The 20440-nt window shown below is 35.3% G+C and overlaps 1 long non-coding RNA gene across 1 annotated transcript in view; it reads right to left on the minus strand.

Moving 5' to 3' along the window:
• Nucleotides 1-3836: 3836 nt before the first annotated feature.
• The window catches only part of LOC139705699 (uncharacterized), a 52521-nt gene continuing 35917 nt past the window's right edge, over nt 3837-20440 (minus strand). The window contains exon 5 of the long non-coding RNA XR_011707510.1: nt 3837-6703. This is a non-coding gene — a long non-coding RNA (uncharacterized lncRNA). The remainder of the gene's footprint in view (nt 6704-20440) is intronic.

A 20440-nucleotide genomic window follows, 5' to 3' on the forward strand; every position in this document is an offset into this window, starting at 1 on the left:
CAGGGTGTTATTCTGGAGAGCATATCTGAGCAGCACTGTGTCAGAGGAAAGGGAAACTAGTGGCCACTTGCTCTGCAGAACAGACCTTGTGAAAATGAGGTGCTTCTTTTGACATACTGGCCTGACTCTCAGCAACAGGTCAGAGCTATTCAGGGGGCTGTAAACCTAGGAATGTTCTCAGAGCTGCCAGTGGGGCCCCAAAGCATCTGGAGCAGTTTGCATACAACCTCACACAGTACAGACCAGTCTTTCTGTATGCATTAGCCTGCAGGTGAGTTTCTTAATGGGAGGGCAAAATACATAGTGCAGCTTATTTTTCAGGATCTTGTGTGGACTCAAGCAGGAACATCAGGGCAGAAAGCACTGATTTTTTGTAGGTGATATTAGGAGCATTCCAAACACAAAAGTCAGATCTAAAATACTCAGAGTATTCAATGGCGATTTTACGTACAGTCATCTGTTTATTTTAAGATGAAAAGAACGACTGCCAGACAATTCTAGCCTATAAATATCACTATCCTCAGTCATTATTTTAAGTGTTTCCTTTACCCTCAAAGAAAAACAAAAGAAAAGAAAAAACTCAAAGTAACATTTGAAGAGTAATTATACTCATATTTTGAAGTAACTTATCTTAAGAATATGAATGATTCCTGTCCAGCTCACATCTTGGGCAGTTTCTTACAGAATTCCCACTAACGATCCCTTTACCCAGTACCTAAAATAAACCCATCTATCCTTCTTCCAGAAGGAAAATAACAAAAATCTCAATGGTCACAGGGAGTGAGTCATCTAAGCCACTGAATGCAAAAGCTGCCTTTGACTGGTTCTCTTCTTCGAGGGAACCTGCTTTGCTGGAATAGGATGGGAAAACATGGGCTATGCTTCACTTTATGCCCCAGAAATAGCTTGAAGATTTGTTTAAAATTAATGCTAGAGCATAGTTGATTTTCACCATAGAGTTACAGCTCTAGACAAAAGGAAAGAGTTTCTCCTAAATTAATAAATACATTATAAAGTTAATCCATTTATTCTAGAAGTTTTCCAAATATTTTAAAAATTTGTCTTCAATTTTGAATTTCCAGTTTTTCAAACGTTTATTTGAAGGTGTACAAGCATTAGAGACATGGAATTACTTTAATATGAAAAAAAAACCTACCAGCATTTAGAGGGTTCTTTAAAATTAAGACTCTCCAGTCTGCCCAGTTGAAGGCAGTGCATTTTCTGACATGAGTTTTCAGAAATACAATAGGAAACTTTAGTTAGTATAGTTCTCCATTAAAGGGGTCAGTGCTTTCCATTATCTGTAAAATAATAGATATAGAATAGAAAGGTAAGAAAGTTTACATATAATGGCATATATTGAGTCAAATTTAATTAAATCTTAGACCCATGCCAAAACACACACACACACACACACACACACACACACACACCACACCACACACACACCTGCCTTACTAAGTGGTTATCTTCATAGGGTCAAATCCTCCCATGAAGACCACAACACAACTGACAACCACAGAGAAATAAGCCATCACCTCAGCAGACCCAAACTTCCTGAGAAAAATTTCTAAGAAAAAAATACAAAATAAGAACCACTGGAATTTAGAACTGAAAGGAAACTGTATAGGTCAGTGGTGAGAAAACTGCCATTTGTGGAATAAAATAAAAGAATTGGGTAAATCATAACATTTTAATGATTTTTTATTAAATGTTTGGCTGATATACAAATATAAAAATTTTATATATTTATGGGGCACCATGGGATATTCACTCATATATATGCAATTTTTAGGTTTAAATCAGGTTAAACATCTCTCTTTAGACATATATAGATATACTTTTGATGAAAATATTCAAATTTTTTTCTTCTAGCTTTTAGAAATATGCTGCACCTTATTGTTATCTATAGTATCCCTATTACACAGTGGCCCAGCAGAATTTCTTGCTCCTATGGAAGTGTGGTGCCCCCATCCCTTCCTTCTTCCTACTTTGATCAGCCTCTGGTAACCACCATTCTACTCTCAACTTCTATGAGATCAACAATCTCAGATTTCACGTATGACTGAGATCATGCAATGTTTGTCTCGCTGTGTCTGGTATATTTCCCTTAACATCATGATCTTCAGTTCCATCAATGTTATCACAAAAGACAGGATTTCTTTCTTTTATGGCTGAATAGTATTCTAGTATGCTTATCCATCACATTTTCTAGTTTTTTTTCCTTCTGCATTTGGTTACCTAATTTTTCAACACCATTTATTGAAAAGACTTTCCTTTCACCAATTTGTTAAAATTCAGTTAGCTATAGAAGCACGGGTTTGCTTCTTGGCTGATTCTGTTCCAATGGTCTGTGTCTAGTTTTATACCAATATCTGTTGTTTTTCTTTTTTAAGTGAATTTTAATTTTACAGAACAATGGGTTTCATTATGGCATACGCAAATAACATACTTTGATTGTGTATACTTCTTATTATTCTCTCTTGCCCTCTTTTCTACCTTCCTCCTGACCTCCTTCCTCTAATAATATCCCTGCAACTTTCATATCTTTTCACCCCTATACGAGGGAAAAGATATGATACTTGCTTTTCTGAGTCAGACTTACTTGGCTTAACATTATGATCTCCCATTCCATCCATTTTACAAACGATGTGATTTTACCCTTTTTAATGGCTGAATAATAGTCTGTTGTGTATGTGTACCACATTTTCTTTATCCACTCATCCATCAGTGGGCACCTAGGCTGATTCCATAACTTGGCTATTATAAATAGTGCTGTGATTAACATGGGTATGCAGGTATCTCTGCAGTATGCTGACTTTGATTCCTTTGGGTATATACCCAGGTGTGATATAGCTCAATCATAAAGCTCAATCATATTTTGATGACTGTAGCTTTGTAGAATATGGTGAAATCAGGTATAACGTCTCCTGCTTTGTTCTTTTTGCTCAAGATGGTTTTGACTATCAGGGGTGTGTGTGTGTGTGTGTGTGTGTGTGATTCTACACAAATTTGGAGGGATTTTCAGATACTGTGAAGAATGTTATTGGTATTTTGATAAAGAATGCTTTGAACTCATCGATTGCTTTGGAAAGTATGGATGTTTTAACAGTATTAATTCTTGCAATCTGCAAATTTTTTTATTCCATTTTCCTTTGTCATCTTCAAATAATTTCACCAATGTCTTTTTTTCTTCTGGTTCTGGTGATTTAACCCAAGGAAACTTTACCTCTGAGCTGCTTCCCCAGCCTTTTCATATTTTTTTTATTTTGAGATAGGGTCTCTCCAAGTTGCTCAAATTGGCCTTGAACTTGAAATCCTCCTGTCTCAGTCTCCTAAATTATTACACATAGTCATGTGCAGCCATGCCCAGTTCACTAATTTCTATAATTTTAATTATATATATTAGCTATAATAAATGAAATTTCTTTTTGATTTCTACTTGAGATAATTGGCTACTGGTATATAGCAACACTATTGATTTTTAGATGTTGATTTTGTTTCCTGAAATTTTTATGAATTCACTTATTAGTTTTAATAAGATTTTTTAGTGGACACTTTGTATATACATGATTTTATATACACACACTCACTCAAACACACATTCACACATACATACACATACTCACTCAAACTCATTCAACACACAACCACTCACACATACTCACACACACACACACTCATAGGCACTCACTCACACTCAAGGAGTGACAATTTGACTTCTTCATTTCCAGTTTGAATACCCTTTATTTCTTTCTCTTGCCTGATTGCTTTGGCTAGGATACCCAGTTCTAACATTGAGTAAATGTGGCAAAAGTGGGCATCCTTGTTTTGTTCCAGATCTTAGAAAACTTTCAGTTTCTCTCTATTCTGTATATAAGCTGTTATCTTATTATATGTGACCTTTATTATGCTGAAGTATGCTCCTTTTATACCCAATTTGCTCAGAGTTTTATCATGGTGGATTTTGAATTTCATCAAATTCATCTTCTGCATCTATTAAGATGATCACATGGGTTATCTCCTTCATTCTGTTGATATGTTGCATCACCTTTATTGGCTTGCTAATGTTGAATAATTATTGCATCCCTGGGATGAGTACCACTTGATCATGGTAAATAACATTATAATGTGCTGTTGGATTCAGTTTGCTAGCATTTTATCAAGGATTTTTGCATCTATGCTCATCAAGGACATTGGCCTGAAGTTTTATTTTTTTGTTGTGTCCTTATCTGGTTTGGGTAGCAAGGTAACACAGGTCTCACAGAATCAATTTGAAAGAATTCTTTCCTCTTCAATGTTTTGTGTACTTTAAGAATTAGTATTAGTTTTTCTATAAGTGCTTTTTTAGAATTCAGTAGTGAAGCCATCTGGTCCTGGGTTTGTCTTTGATAGGAGACTTTTTATTACTGACTTGAACTCATTATTGGTCTGTTAATTTTTATTATTTTAAAAAATTAATGAACATACATATTCTTTTTTAAAAAGAATAAAGATGGTTACAGCAAGGCTCAGCAAAATAATTATATAACCAGAGTTTAGCAAATTTTTATAACTTTAATAAATAGATAGTAGACAAACATTAGAGTTTGTAGCTCTCACTTTGAGACCTCTCTCTACTTTTTCAGTCACTTCCAGGTGACATCTCTATATACTATTTGCATAGGCCTACTTTTTATTGTTTAGATATGAAGTGTCCCCCAAAAGCTCATGTGTAAAACAATGAAAGAATGTTAAGAGGTGAGATGATTAGATTATAAGAGTCTTAACCTTAATCAGTGTGTTAATCCCTGAATGGTATTAACTGGGTGGCAACCCTAGGCAGTTATTGTGTGGCTAAAGGAAGTAGGTTTCTAGGGGGGGTGCTTTTAGGGTATATATTTTGTCCCTGGAGACCAGATAATCTCTCTCTGCTTCCACGCTGCCACATCTTGAGCTGCTGTCTTCTGCCAAACACTTTCACCATGATGCTCTGCCACACTTTGGGCCCCGAGGAATGGTGCCTGTCATTTATGAACTGAGACCTCTGAAACTGTGAGCCCCCAAATAAACTTTTCCTCCTTTAATGAGGAAAAGTTTTCAGCTCTTTTGGTCATAGCACCAAAAAAGCTGACTAAACATTACTTCTCATCAAGTTGACTACTTATTATCATTCAAGTATTAGTTGTAGCAGTTCCGCATGTTATCCCTACAACATGTATTTCCATTGAATACTATCATCTCTTAAGACCTCAAAGAATGGATATTAGAAATTCAGATAGTTAATAAACAATGAGAACAATAGTTAGTTCCCAAAGCATTTCAAATCTGTGTTCAGGCATAGTTACCTAGTCAATAGACCGGCATCAGTTCCAACAGTAGATGTTGCTAGATATTTTTAGATGATGCTTCAACAGAAATGAATGGTAGCCTTTGTTAGAGTGGCTCAATTACAATTATATAACTGCTAAATTATAATAAATTCCACTCAGGGAATGGCTCCATTCCTTTTCCAAAGCAATATTTTCATAATGCAATTTCCTGGAAATGGGGGGAAAAATGGTGGGAAGTGTGCCTTCCCTCATGAACATACACATCTTACTAATTAAGCCATGTGTTGTAATTTTATCTAAGCAAGCAGGAATGCACATAAAAGTGCCTAAATTTTACCATAAAATCTTGATCTAAAACATCAGCATGGAATAGAAGAGTAAATTATCATTAAGTGGAAGGTGGTAACATTAGTAGTTCAAAATTCATAGTCAGCAAAACAATGTTTACACAAACTAAGGCCCTAGGCATACCCTTCACTTGAGTGGCAGAATAGTGTGGAGCCATGCACCACACACTGAAGAACTCTGTCTGTAGACAGTTATGACAACCAGTGAGGCAAGTAGCGAGAGTCATAACATAGCATTTTTAAAAGGGAGAATCATTCTTTGTGCCCATTGTAGTTCATAGCCTAAAAGCAATACTGCTTTGAAAATGCTGCAGTTTCTGTGGCAATCTCTGCTGGTCCTTTGAACTTCTTTAGCTCTTATCACTCTGGGAATTTCACTGGAGATTTCCAAGGAGCCAGCTACAAAACCCAGAGTTGTTCAAAGTTGTCACCACAAATTTCCATAGGTTATCCAGAAATTGTCAATAATGGAAGAAAGTAACGTCGAGAAACAGCTGTACCCTGAGACCAGACCGACCTGGTGGTCTGGCAGGACAAGTAGGTACTGGGGACATCTAGGCAACAGAAACAATAAGAAGTCAGGTGGCAAGTGGACACAGCTGGGAGCTTCATGAAGAACTAGAGAGCTCCTGGGATCCAAAAGCACCTTTTCTATGTGGAGTGGGGTGTGGCAGTGATATACCCAGGGCTAAATACATATATTGGCCCTGTACTCAATTCTTCATGTGTGTTCACCTCTGAAGGCCACAGTGAGGTTTTGAGACACAGCACAATGTGTATTAATAGAAAAAAGACCGGGAAAATGATCTAGAGAAAAGAGATGGGGGAGACAAGGTAGTTGTTTGTGAGGGTAGCAAAGAAGAAAAGGAATGCCTAATAGGACTAGATCTTAATTCAAAAGTAGGGTAGATTAAATAGGACTATATTGAAAGGTCCATGAATAGTCTAAGCCTTTTTCCTTTAAAAAAAATATTGCTTTCTCTGACATTCTGGATTGATGAGCTGATGTTTCTTGCTTCTCTCATTTTCCTCAGTCTAGAAGTCCTGTGAAAATAACAAAAGCCTGTTAGAACTATATGTAAAATAAAAAATGATTAGACTCTGTAATCAAATAAAGGTCTCTTTTCCCCTTTTTTTCTCTTTGTATTTCTAGCTCCTTTTTACTTTTTTATTCTTAACTATGGTCTCTATGCTTGAAATACTGACTTGTTATAGGATGCATTAGTGTGTCAATCTTCTTGTTCATTTCCTCTACCAATTTTAGTTCTGAATTAAATGAAGACTTTCAAATGAAAATGGGGGTTTTGATACTTCTCTATGAGTCAAGATGTACCTGAAGTAACTCTTTCTTATGAAATGTGATGATAAAAGTAGTAGTATTAGTTCACAATCTGAATTGTCAAGAAAGCAAACACATTATTCAAGGTAAACGAACCTTATAGGGGCTCTTGAATGTCAATGGTATGCATGGAGAGTTTCCTTGTGTAAATAGATTTTTCAACCTGCCTCATGTGGGATATTCTGATGATATGTGACAGATATTATACAAAGGTATACTTCCTTCAAAAAACAGTTATATTGTTTCTCTCAAAGTCCAAGAAATTTTTTTAAGTATATATGTAATCCCTACACTCAAAGATTCACAGTCTTACTTGAGTGATAAAACTTACCTTCAAGTACTCAACAAGGTGAGAGAGCATGGATAAATGTCAAAACTGGCAAGAAACTGAGGGAGCTACTGACTTCCTGGTATGGTCAGTGGATATTTCTTTGAGGAGACATCATTTGGGATCTATCTTCACAGGACAAATACTTGTTTCTAAGGTAAACAAAACCCATAATGCTTTCTTGGAGGAAGAGAGTCCAGCTATAATCAGATTATGGTTAATATTTGGTAATCCATAGCTTGGTGTTGCTATGAAGAAGTGGTGTAAGTGAGTCTGAAAACTAGATGATGCATGAAGTTTTTTTATGTACTACTTTATCCTGTAGATGACAGCAGACCATTGTAGCTTCTTTGCCACATTTGACAAACTTTTCCAAAGAATTAAAACACAATTTAAAAAGTTAAAAACACAATTTTTAGCTCTGTACCTAATTACCATCTACCTTCACTCTTTTTACAAGTCTTTGTACATTTGACCAATCTCCAGAAATATGGTCATAGCAGAGTGGTCCTAGACCTCTCATGAGAGATTTAGGCACTGATAGAAAGATTCTTCAGTCCACAAGAGGCCACTTATTTTATACTTGATTTTATTTCCAAAATGTGGCTAGTATTTTTCACTACACTCAAATGACATAGAAACCAACCAACCAGTAAAATATTTCCCAACTCTAGAAATATTCAGTAAAAGGGACTTTATCTTGAACATTCCAGGAAAACATAATAAAACTTTCATATAAGAATTTATAGCATGATTGATAGCATCACTTTTGTCTCATGAAATTCTCAGTATCATATGAAAGTTCAAAAACAAATGAGAAGCCTTCACAATCTAGTAAATCTAGTCACCTTGCAAAGTAGAGTTTTATGGCTTTGAAGAAGGATGAGGTGGTGGGAAGTGCAACTGTTTGAACTGGTTCCGTGATATCTCTGATATTCCACAGAAGACCATGAAAGACAAATTATCCTCACTTCCTGAGCATTATTGGGTCAGAAGGTAAGTTCAAAAAGTTTATTGAAGAATATAATTATTATAAGTATGTGCTCAAAGAAATGAATTTCTTTTTAAACTATATACACAAACAATGGTTTTATTTTCGTCACACTCTTGGCTCTTGTCTATCAATGACTATAAATGGATTGAACCAAAGCTTCAGAAAGATAGTGACAGTGAGAAGATCTGAGTGCCAGATAGATTATAAACTTCTGTAATTGGAAATAAAATGAATACCAAAAAAAAAAAAAACTAAGACCAGAACTTCATAAAGCTCATAAATGACAAATTATCATTTTATTTTCAGTCTATGATCTCTTCCAAGTACAAAAAGTCATTATCAATATAACCCTAATGAAAGTTTACAAAACAAAAATTTGTAAACTTTTCTGAAATGAAAATTGGCAGCAAAAATCAGAGCATATCCATGGTTTTCCTGCCTCCATGCTCTTATCTATTGATACACATTCTGATTTTCTGTATTTACTCTTTTTTTTTGACTGCTCATATTTATAACCTGTTTCTTCATCTGAACACTGTATGGTAAATTTCTCATTTCGTCTCCATTTGCTACTTGAAAATAAAGAGCTTGCTGTTGCAAATATTTCACAAAGATTTTTATACTTCCTAAAATGTATAACTGACAGTAGAAACAAGACAGATGTTAAAGGTTATCACAATTATATTGATTTTTGTTTTATTTCCATTAGCAACTTTTTTGTTAACTTATCAAATTATGCATTGTTACCTTGACCCATTTTTTAGATGTCTCAATGGATCTGAAAGGCAGTAATTTGGGACTTAAAATTTGAACTTTCAGTTGCTATATTTTTAGTACAACCTAAAGGTGTTCACAGGAAAATGTGAATCTAGACTAGACAATAAGAGTTGTTTCATAAAAGCACCCACGTTTCTGGTTCACAAATCTTTTCATCTTTAATTTTTCCTGCAAGAATATTGTTAGCTAATATTTTTAACTACTTACTTACTCATGGCCAATGGATTATTTTTTTATTAGTGGGTTTTCAAATTCTATCTCTCTGCTAAGCTGTAAGAATGAAAAAAATTTCAAATTGTGTGTGCTACTTTAACTTCAAAACATAAATGTAAATTTCTCTTTTTTTACATTTTTTTATTATAATTTGGAGCCCAAAAGTTTCAGACAGTGAACATGGTATTCCAATTCCTAAAAGAAATTTTTGAGATTCAGGAATCATGAACCATGCCTAAGTTCTTGGAAACTATGTGTCTGCTATGGAGGCTGTTGGCTCCTGTGAATGGAAAAAAGTGCCACCGAGAATTTCAACCAACATGAAGCAACTGTTCCAAAGAATGTGGCTTAAGATTTTCAAAGGCAAGTCAGACAGTTAATGCATGCAGCTGTACTAGAAGGTGACCAAGAATAAGAATAGATGAATCACACAACAAATGCATTATTACAAGGCAGGTCTGGGTTGTCAAGATGAAATTAAAAGTTTTATATTTTTACCTGAAGAGCATTTATATTTCAAGAGAAACAAAGAGTAATATAGACAAACAACAAATTTTAAAATGAGCATCCGTAAATAAAGTGGTGAGTAAGCTGATGCCCAAAATCAAAGGAGTTAAAGATTATCAAAGTTACCTTGACAACACGAAATACCTAAATCCTGTATGTTCTTTTAAGGATAGCACATATGACAATTTTAAATCACACTAAAATTCAACTACAAAATTCTTCCAGAATAAATTAGCTTCCAAAAATCAAACATTTTCAGAGAGCCTATAAAAAAAAGATAAGTGTGAAGTGTAGGCCTTCTGTGGAATCACCAAAATCTCTTAGCTCTTTATTCTTCTAAAAAGTTTCTCTACCGAAATATAATTTAGAGAACATGCAGAAAATAAATTTAGGACAGGCCAAAAAAGTAAGAGGCCTGAAGTTCCAATGACAATTTAAAGAATGTATATGTTATTCAACTTCAACCTATCTCTTCTTGGTGAACGCATCTCATTATTTGCTCAGGAAATGAGTCTTGACCAATATCATTGTGAGCTACTTATATAAATTAAATATGCTACTTCTATAGAAAACTTAAGGTCAGCAGCAGATGTTGGTAAATTCCTACAGAAATGCATGCCCAGAGAATGTTGTTTTTTTTTTTTTTTTTCTAAATGGCAGAAATCTGCTAGCTATTCCTGCCTTATCTGCAACAGCTGAGCAATCTTTCAGTGCCACGCGGAGACGGAAAACTTGGCTCAGATATAGCGTGGACAAGCTTGCCTTAATCACATTGCTCTTTTACATGTGCACAAGGACATCAACATTGACAGTACAGAGTAAAGCAGCCATTTGCTGAAAACAACTGTCAACGTTGTCAAGTTTTTGGAACCTCTTATAATGTGATTTGTATGACAAATCTTGTGGCATTTTGTTTGTCAGCAACAGTAGTGAATTTCCATGTATCTGGAAAGGAAGGAGAACTGTTCATAAGTGGATTGCGTTTCTTTACACAGACTGTATTAAAGGAAAACAGTTATTAATTTTAAAATGACAGATTTCAAATAGAACTAGAATCTTGAAGCGGAATTTCAGTTCGAATATCACATGAGAGTATGTCCCCTCTTCGGCTCCAACCTTGAAAATCTGCAGTAGTCTCTCAATCTTCTTTTGTTGCTCTAAGTTTTGAAAAGTGTTACCATAAAATTATGGACCTTTCCCGAGGCTTGAATCTACATCAGTAATTAGTAAAGTGTGTTGTAAGTGACAATAGTAGGACCAGTCCTTTCCTCAAGAATTAGGTGTGTATGGCCATAAAGCTCTTAAAGGTGGTTGTACTAAATTATACATAGCCTACCGTACACACCAGTGTTATTTAACAACGTTCCTATTAAAAAATGATGACAGAGACCTTATGGCTCATTACGTTTTCAATATTTCCCTATTTCTACTCTGTGATGCATTTTTCATACAGCTCTTCCTTAATGTGCTTCATTGGTCTGTCCTCAGCCAAGGTCCTCCTCCATGTGGGTGGAGTCAGCTCAGACATGCTTATGCAACAGACCAGGAATACTCCCTCTGTGCAGATGCCAAAATGCCCTTGGATGCCTGATACTAGAATACCAACCCAGCCAAGAAAATCTCAGGTTCCTCACCTCTACACTAGTTATGGTTTCTTTAGAACAGATTTGCCAAAATCTATTGAGAAAAATCTTTTTTATGCTTTCTTCCACATGGATCTGGTTAGAAAATCCCAGAAATATATTCCTTTGGGATTCTTTTCCCCTCTCCTCAAAAATATGCTCAACATAATACTTAGGACCACTCTTATAAATTAGGAACTTGATGGTGTTTTAATAAGCTGAATTGCAAATGATGGATATAATTGAGACACACTCTTATCATTGAAGGTCAAATGCTTTGCTTCAAATCCATTACACCCAGCTATCCCTCTTTTCTTTCTTCCTTTTATTTTTCTGGCAAAGTACTGAATGAGGTGCCCAGAATACCCTTAGAAATAGAATGCAAGCTACAGAAGTAATTATAAATTTTCTAATAGCTATACCAAAAAAAAAGTTAACAAAAAGAGATAAAATTAGTTTCAATAATGTTTTATTGACCCAATAGGATCCATAATGCAATATAAACAATATTAAAGATTAGCAATAAGATATTTTGTATTCCTTTTTCTTTGCTCTAAATCTTGGAAATATGGTATGTGTTTTACACATATAGTATATCTCAGATAGTAGGTACATTTCCAGGGTTCTGTAGCCCCATGTGGCTAGCTGCTATCATGTGAAACAGCAGAGTTCCAGAGGCTTTATTCTAGTGCTGCTTTATCCACATGCTTACATCACTTCAGGTAAATTTCTATTCAGTCTCACATTCCCTGTCTTTTAAAGGATTTTTAATAACTTCTTCCCTATTTAATTTGTGAGTAGTTCGTGATGAGCACATGGAAAAGCACACATAGTTTGAAAATTAGAAAGTTCTCTCCAGGCTAAAATTCTTGTTGCCATTTCCACTTTAGTTCCCCAAAATTCCTTCATTTTCCTTTCTTAAAAAAATGTTTAAGTTACTAGCTGCTGGTTAAAATCATATTTGGGAACACTAGAAGATTTTTTTTAATTACTGCTAAATACTTACAGTGTTCAGTCTTCCCCAACTTTCAAGAGCAATTTGTCTTCATATAATCATCTTGCCTTTTCTGTGACAGTCACTATTTCTAAAGACACATTCCATGTTTTTGACCCCTTCCCATCTTCTAGTTCTACTCTGATGACTCTAGACTAGAACTCAGGTATGTGTCAAAGATGGGTAGAGATTAAAAGGCAGGACTTCTATACCTAGATTTATATCAGATATCCAGCTTTTTCCTGTTTATAAAATAATTAAAATTAATACATCTATATGTATTGAAATATATATGTTTATATATGTATATATATATAGAAAAAAAATATATGTTGAAAAAAATATATGTATGTATGTATGTATATATATATATATATATATATATATATATATATATATATATATTTCCCCACAGTCCTCTTCTTCACCCTATGTGGTCTCCATTCTGAGTGACTATAGCAACCTTGGCTCTTTTATTTTTTTCTTTTTAGTTATACATGACAGTAGGGTTTATTCTGACATATTTATACAAAAAAATGGAGTATATCTTATTCTAACTCAATCTAAAGCTGTTCACAGGAAAATATGAATCTAGATGAGAAAGTAGAGTTTTGTGAACACAACCACCTTTTGTAGCTCATCTCTTTTCTTCCTTCATTTTTCCTAAAATGGTTTTCAGCTAACACTTTTAGCTAATTACTTGCTCATGGGTAGGAAATCCTACCTTAGGATACTATAGTTCCATTATTTAAATTCTGAAAAACTCCTTTGCCACGCAGTGGTTCTTAGTGGCTAGTTTCCTCCCAATTTTTTCAAATTCATAGCCATAGTGTTCCTTCTCTTGTTCCTGACTTCTCAACCTCTTTACCAAGTGTTTTTATACTAAAGCTTTATTTTATGTATTTATTCGTATGTGGTGCTGATGATTGAACCCAGTGCCTTAAACATGTGAGGCAAGCATTCTACCACTGATCTGCAATCCCTGTCCTAAAGCTCAATTTTAACTAACCCCTTTCCTTTCTATACCTTTCCTCTCACATTTACCTTGAACTCACTGCCTAGGAGACTCTTAAGTTGGCTGTAACAAAAGAGCTTTGAACTTTTTGTTGGTTTTCCAACAACTGTTGTCCTATATCCTGCAAGGATATAAGGTTAAAGAACTTTTAAATTTAACACAGTCATAAAACAGCTAAACAAATCTAGCAGAATATATAAATATCACTGGCAAGCCAGCTCACCTAGTATCCCAGAAAAACAGCAATCTCTCTGAACAGTGATCTAAACGTTGTGGGGGTTTTTTAATGCTTTTGAATAAGATTTTAATCACCCTTTCCGGTGGTGTGTCTATATACTAGCTGCAGCCACACTGATTAGAACATCAATACCAATTGATTTTTCCAACACATGGTTGCAATGTCTATTGTATCTCATTGCACACTGTATACTATTAGTATTTAGCCAAAGCTAAGAGGGGGGAAAAAGATTTTGTTTACAGAATACATGGGTTCAAGTGAGCTTCCTAATTCCCACAAGAATATAAGAATCAGGTACTCGATGTCATACTAAATGGCTTCTTACTGTTAATGTGTTTGGTGACCTCAGCCTCAAATAATTCTCTTGTCCAGAGCCTGGGTTACTCAGCTGTATAATAACCTCTAAAGTCTCTCCTTCGCAAAGGACTCAGGATTCATGGCTTTAATTTTGCCACTGATAATATGAAAAGTATACTCCACATAGTACTGAGCAAGCATTCACTCTCAGCTCCCACTATAATGAAATTCTAATTGTTTCGAAAGTTTAGGAAGGATAAAATGGTTAATCTCCATGATGACAAAAGGAAGCCAGGAAAATAAAGTGACACACTTGAATGAACTGTGAGGAAATAAAGTGCACAACATGCGATAATGCCATGACTCCGTGTTATTGCGCATTTCTGGGCTGAAAAGATATGGCTTGATGGGTAATTTGTCATGCTGTGCAATAGAGAACAACAGTAAAGAGACTTCAGACAGAAGAAAATTACACAAATAGTAGGGTGGAAAGGTATAATTGAAGATGGCAAAAGATTGAAAGAAAGACATTTAAAATTACTGTACTGACCTACTAAATGCACTTGGGCGTGGAATCCTGGCCTCACAAGAAGAGGCATTAAATGACTGCGGGCTGTGACACTACTGCGGAGTAGTGCCAATCTCCTGAGCTCTCAGAGAAGAAAAACACCATGCACAGCCTGATGGAGCAGCCTCAACCTGCTTTCTTAATGAAAGGAGTCTGGGCTTCGGGAGGCAAACTTAGATCGGAAAAGTTTCCTGAACAAGTTTGTTTGTTAAAATTATAAATATATTTTCTTTAGTATTTTGTGGACTTAACTTTAATTTTCTGAAGTCAATAAACCGCTACTTGTACAACTATAAAATCAGTGTAATGTTGTTTTTTTTTTTTTTAATGAATACATGCAAAAGAATTTTGCTTCTCATGTTAGGTTACATTTCTTTAAAATGGAAGAATCCTAGAGAGCAACATGGCATTGTGCAAAGCACATCCAAAGCTCTGAGAACCAGGAGACACAAGCACCACTCTGCCTCTTCTGCAGGCTCATTAATCATACAGAGCTCTGGGAAAGTCCCTTAACCTCAGGAAGTCCAGGTCCCCTTCTCTGTGTAAGGGAAAGCATAGACAAGATATTTTCCCAAGACTTTGAAAAAGTCCAAAGATTCTAGGGAAAAACAGCAGATGCTCAAAAGGGCTTCTCCATAAAAGTTATTTCATTTTCCTTCCCGGGATTGCAAAGCAGGAGATGTCCCAAACAAGATTCCTTTGCAATGACTCAAGTCACTCATCTACTTTATTCCCTTAAATAAAATATGCCTCCTATCATGTTAAGATGGTTACACGAGAAATAAAATTGTTTGAGGCATGAGTTAATTATAAAGATCTTTCCATTTCTTACACATAACCATATAATCATAACTTATGTTTATAAAATTAATTCTTAATGACAATAAAACACTTAATGACATTTTTTAAAAAAGAAAAAAGAGGATGCTATCCATGATGACAATACTAAGTGAAAAATGAAGTGGTATCATTTTTCAGTTCTCATTATCATTATCATGTCCACATAGCTTACTCCAGGAAGAAGAAACTTCCAGGTTATAATAGATGTGATGCTCCATGAGCCACTCAAAAATATATTCCAATGGGAAATGTCTCAAATACATTACAGGTAGGGCAAAAAAGTGTAAGCAATATTTATAATAAATAAAAAAGTATTTCCATTTTTAAAATTTTTTGTCATCTGAAGAAAGTTAAGTAAGATAAATGAAATCATAATAAAGCCAGTCTGTCTAAATGACACTGTACGGAATACACTAAGAGGTATCAAATTAGTAAGGATAAATAAATTCAAAAGGTATCTAGGAAGACTACACATGACAGATGTGTGACAGACTATGGGGAAAACATCAAGCTATGTCTTAGCTTTAAAGGCACAGTAGACAATTAGGCTGCCCCCCCAAATCACAAATAGACTTTGGGGTTGAATTTCATCATGATATATCATCATATTGTCTTCTGTTCTTATATTCTTCCCCCCCCCCAAGTTAAGTGGTGTGTGTGTGTGTGTGTGTGTGTGTGTGTATTTGGAAGGGATAGTGCTAGGACTGAATCCTGGACCCTGCACATGCTTAGCACATGCTTTCCCATGAGCTACACCCTCAACCCTTTTAATACATTTCATGCATCATATTTGCAGATCATAATGCTGATGATAGTGAGCAGCAGATACAATTGGGTATACAACTCTATCCAAAGACATTTTTTCTAATTCATTTCAGTATATGACTCTCTCAAGTGGAGAATGCATAAAACAAAGCAGACCTATATGTGATTTCTGACTAATGTCAATAAAATAATTTGTAGATTTCAATCTAAAAATTTAAAAAATGATAAACCTAGAGGAAACATAAGAAAGTCACTTGAACTGGAGCTTTACACATTGGGGTTAATATTTTGAAGAATGTGGTGAGCCAAGACTCAGTCCCCAAAGACACAAACACTTATTCATGCACCAAGTAAGAGTCTTGATGACACTTAAGGTCTTTTCCTGCTCTGGAATCATACTGTGTATGAAAACACATAATTGTGCTTCAGAAAATTCTATTCAAAATAATTGGTCATATCAGAGTCAAAAACCCAGAATTCTTAAGTCTCTATTTATAAGAAATCTAATCAGGGTCTTGAAAGTTATTATTATTATTACCAATTTACAAATTACCAGATCCATGTGCTGACAGTTATTAAAATTATAATAAATTTCACATTCATTTACACATTTGATGAATATTTATTAACCATCTACTATGTTCTCGATACTGTGTTAAGTAAGCATTAGGAACGGAGAGAATTAAACAGACTGTACCCTCCCAGTGTCTAGTGGAGAGAATAAATAGTAGAATGAGTAAGATGAAGGGTGGGGACAGTTAAGATGGGACAAATACAGGGAACTGTGATGCCACAGAAAGGATCTGTGAAATCTCCAAGGTGCAGCTAAGACCTAAGAATGAGTAAGGTAGCTGTTTTATGCACTGTGCCTCTACTTCTGTGTCTTGGCACGTAATGCCTTCATTCCTGCAATGCCCTTCCTTCCTCCTCACTGCTTCTCATTCTCTTGGATTCAGTTTCAGCAGCACACTGCAAAGAATTCTTCCTCCACCTGCACTAGTTGGGAGTAGATGCCTCTCCTTCCATACTGTTCATTGAACCATACATCTAAATCCACTGGTTCAGCATAATCTCAGTCTCTTGGACTAATAAAATCAAAGAAAAGTTTTCTTGGAAGCTTCTGGGAAGGTTTTTCTAGCTCTTCTAGAAAGCCTCCTGATAGCCATCTCCCACCCAGCCATGGCTGAAACTGATCCCCAGAGAGGGCAAACAATGAAAGGAAAACTAAGTCCAAACTACTGGGTTAAACTGACCCTGAATCCACCCTCCCTCTGGACTTTCAGTGGAGTGAGGCAACAAATTTGCTTTTAACTAAAGCCATTTGGACTTGTGTTTTCTATTACTTTCAGGGAAGAACATAGTGTGTAATAAAGCATTATGGGTGGAAAAACGTGTCTTTTTTCGTCCAATACACTTTTTAGCACACAGCAGCTACTTAAAAAAAAAAAAATCCTGAATAATTGAACTGGGTAATTCAGAGAAAGTATCTGTACCTCAATAAAATTGAAAAATATTTCAGTTTTTCAACCAAGATATATTCAAAACTATATTCAGAAAGTCTGACATTCTTTAGAGATTTTCCTATACTATAAAGAAAATAAATATCATCTTGTTTTGTTTCAAGCCGCCTCTTTCAGTATCTTCCACATTTCCCCACTATCTCCCTCAAGCTAAAAAGCACTTCCTCTCACTCTCCAGTGACTAGAGGCCTTCTATTTCTCTATCCAACCCCTTTCAAAATATGCTCTCCAAGGACTAGTGTTGTGGCTCAGTGATAGAGCACTTGCCTGGCATGTGTGAGGACTTGGGTTCGATTCTCAGCACCACATATAAATAAATTAATTAAAGTTTTTAAAGAAACATGCTATCCAGAGAGAGCTAGTAAGACTATTCACAGTATAGTCTAATGATACAATTTAAATTATGTGTTATAATTTTTAGAGATATTTGCAAAATCCAAAGATTTTAATCTCGAAGTATGCAACTTCAGGTATCAGCAAGCAGATAAGTGGGCACTTGAGGAGCTTCCAGCTGACTCGGTGGTCATAAAACAGCAGAAAGAGATGATTGATTTCCCTCTACACAAGAGCAACTCCAGATATTGTCATCCATGGCCAGCCCAATGGCATGACAGGGTCCTTTCTTGTTCCTTTTTCTTAAAAGCGAATACATTCACTTACCAATGAACAATGTTCACCAAGGGATATTCCTACCTCTAAGAAGTTGTGGTTGTAGACTTTATCAGTGGATAAGATTTAACACCATGTGTTCTGTGTCCCATTTGGAACCAACTTCACAATTATAGTAAGTGTCTGTATTAGAAACACCTCTGCCTCCAAATCCTATCAGCAAATTATAAATAGTGCTTGGGTTTTTAACAAAAATGGGCAAACTCAGGATTCTTTGTTCTACATCCTAAATACAGATGAAAACTAAACTCTCAAATGAAGTAGATATCCCAACATAAATTCTCTAGTCTCTCTTGGATGCAGTGGTGCATGCCTGTAATTCCAATGGCTTGAGAGGCTGAGGTAGTAGGATTGAGAGTTCAAAGCCAGCCTCTCAAAAAAAGTAAAGTACTAAGCATCTCAGTGAGACCTTGTCTCTAAATAAAATACAAAATAGGGCCGGGATATGGCTCAGTGGTTGAGTGGCCCTGAGTTCAATCCCCAGTACCCCCCCCCCAAAAAAAAAAATCTCTAGTCTTAAGCAACTACAAACTGATTTGGCTATAGTTTTTTGAATCAGGCATTCCAGAGCCACCTTTATTGCCAAACATAAAAGCATCCCACTGCACACCTCAACAGAATTGCTTGTACACCCTTAATGTCTTTTCAAGTAATTTTATGCAGTCAGCACCCTATACATTAGGAAAAGAATGGACATGTGCCCTATGGATTACTTATAATAGCAATGAACCTTCATAATCAGACCCATTCCTTAATTTTGCTTACTTTTTTTTATGCAGCTGCATTAATACTACATTGTCAGACAAAGACAAGGATGAACATGAGACATGAGACCTTAGTTTAAAAAAAAAAGCAGAAGAAAACAATACAGCCTTCCAAGGAGCAAGTGCTGAGCTTGTGAAAAAAAAAAAAAAACCAGCTCTCATTTTATTAAATAATAGTGTTCCTGCAGGGATGTCTGAAGTATTCTGCAAGGCTAATTAGGACAGATCAATGTACACTTACCTCTTCAGAAGGCTGAAAGGTGTGTAGTGACTATGTGTCATTAAAAATTTACTTGACCATGGGCATCAGATGTCCATGAGAGAATGACCCTGGTGAGCACTCTAAGTTTCCATTTTACTTATGTCATCCTCAATGTATCAAAAATGCCATAGACACCATTGCTATAATCTAGGCTCATAGCAGCTGATGTGCTATATATGTTTGAGAGGGTGGTATCAATTAACTATATTATCTATAAAGCCATACTTGCAATTACTACCACTTCACAATTTATCATTAACACATTTGGCAGATTTTTTTTCCAAAGTAACATTTATTTAAAGGTTAATCAAAATTCTTAGAACAGCATTTATTATAATGTGATTTTTGATAATTGACTAAATCAGTGGCTCTTAAGAAAACACCCTTGTCTCAGTCCTGCTCAGTATACACCACAGTGCCATTTGGGGAAAAGAAATACATATTAGAAATGTTCATTTCAGACCTCGTCATGGAAGATCATATATTAATGTAATCAGGTGGTACATTTACATGCTCATTAGTAATCCATCATTAGTCCAAATGCTCACTATTAGGAATAAATGTACAACGAGTTATTCAGAATACCCAGAAATAGTATTTCTTATTTAAACATTCAGAATAAGCTGACTGAAATAAGTGCACACCTTGAATTTGAACTTTCAAGGCACATCACAGAAGTCAATCAGTTATGTCAGGACACTCTTCCATAATAATCTCAATTATAAAATTCCCGCCCCTCCCTAACATAGGAGATGGGGGTAGTTCAAACATAGAAATCTCTCTAATTCACTGTAACTGCAAAAATTCCTGATGAAATGTGTGTTTAAATTTTATGCTTTAATACATAGCATGCCACTAAAACCACATTAGTTATGCTTTATGCTGTTTAATCATATGTCAAAATCTGTAAAATCTGTTCTTGCATGCTAAGGTAATTTAACTGTAATTAATCAATCAAGAAAATAAATAAAATATAATAAGTGCCGAATAATATAACTCCTTTAAAACAAACCACTATCTACACGTTTGTTCTAAAAACTCTTAACAACCTCACAGAAGGAAAACACAA

The sequence above is a fragment of the Marmota flaviventris genome, chromosome 5 (genome assembly GCF_047511675.1).
Source record: "Marmota flaviventris isolate mMarFla1 chromosome 5, mMarFla1.hap1, whole genome shotgun sequence".
In the NCBI taxonomy this organism is placed as follows: Eukaryota; Metazoa; Chordata; class Mammalia; order Rodentia; family Sciuridae; genus Marmota; species Marmota flaviventris.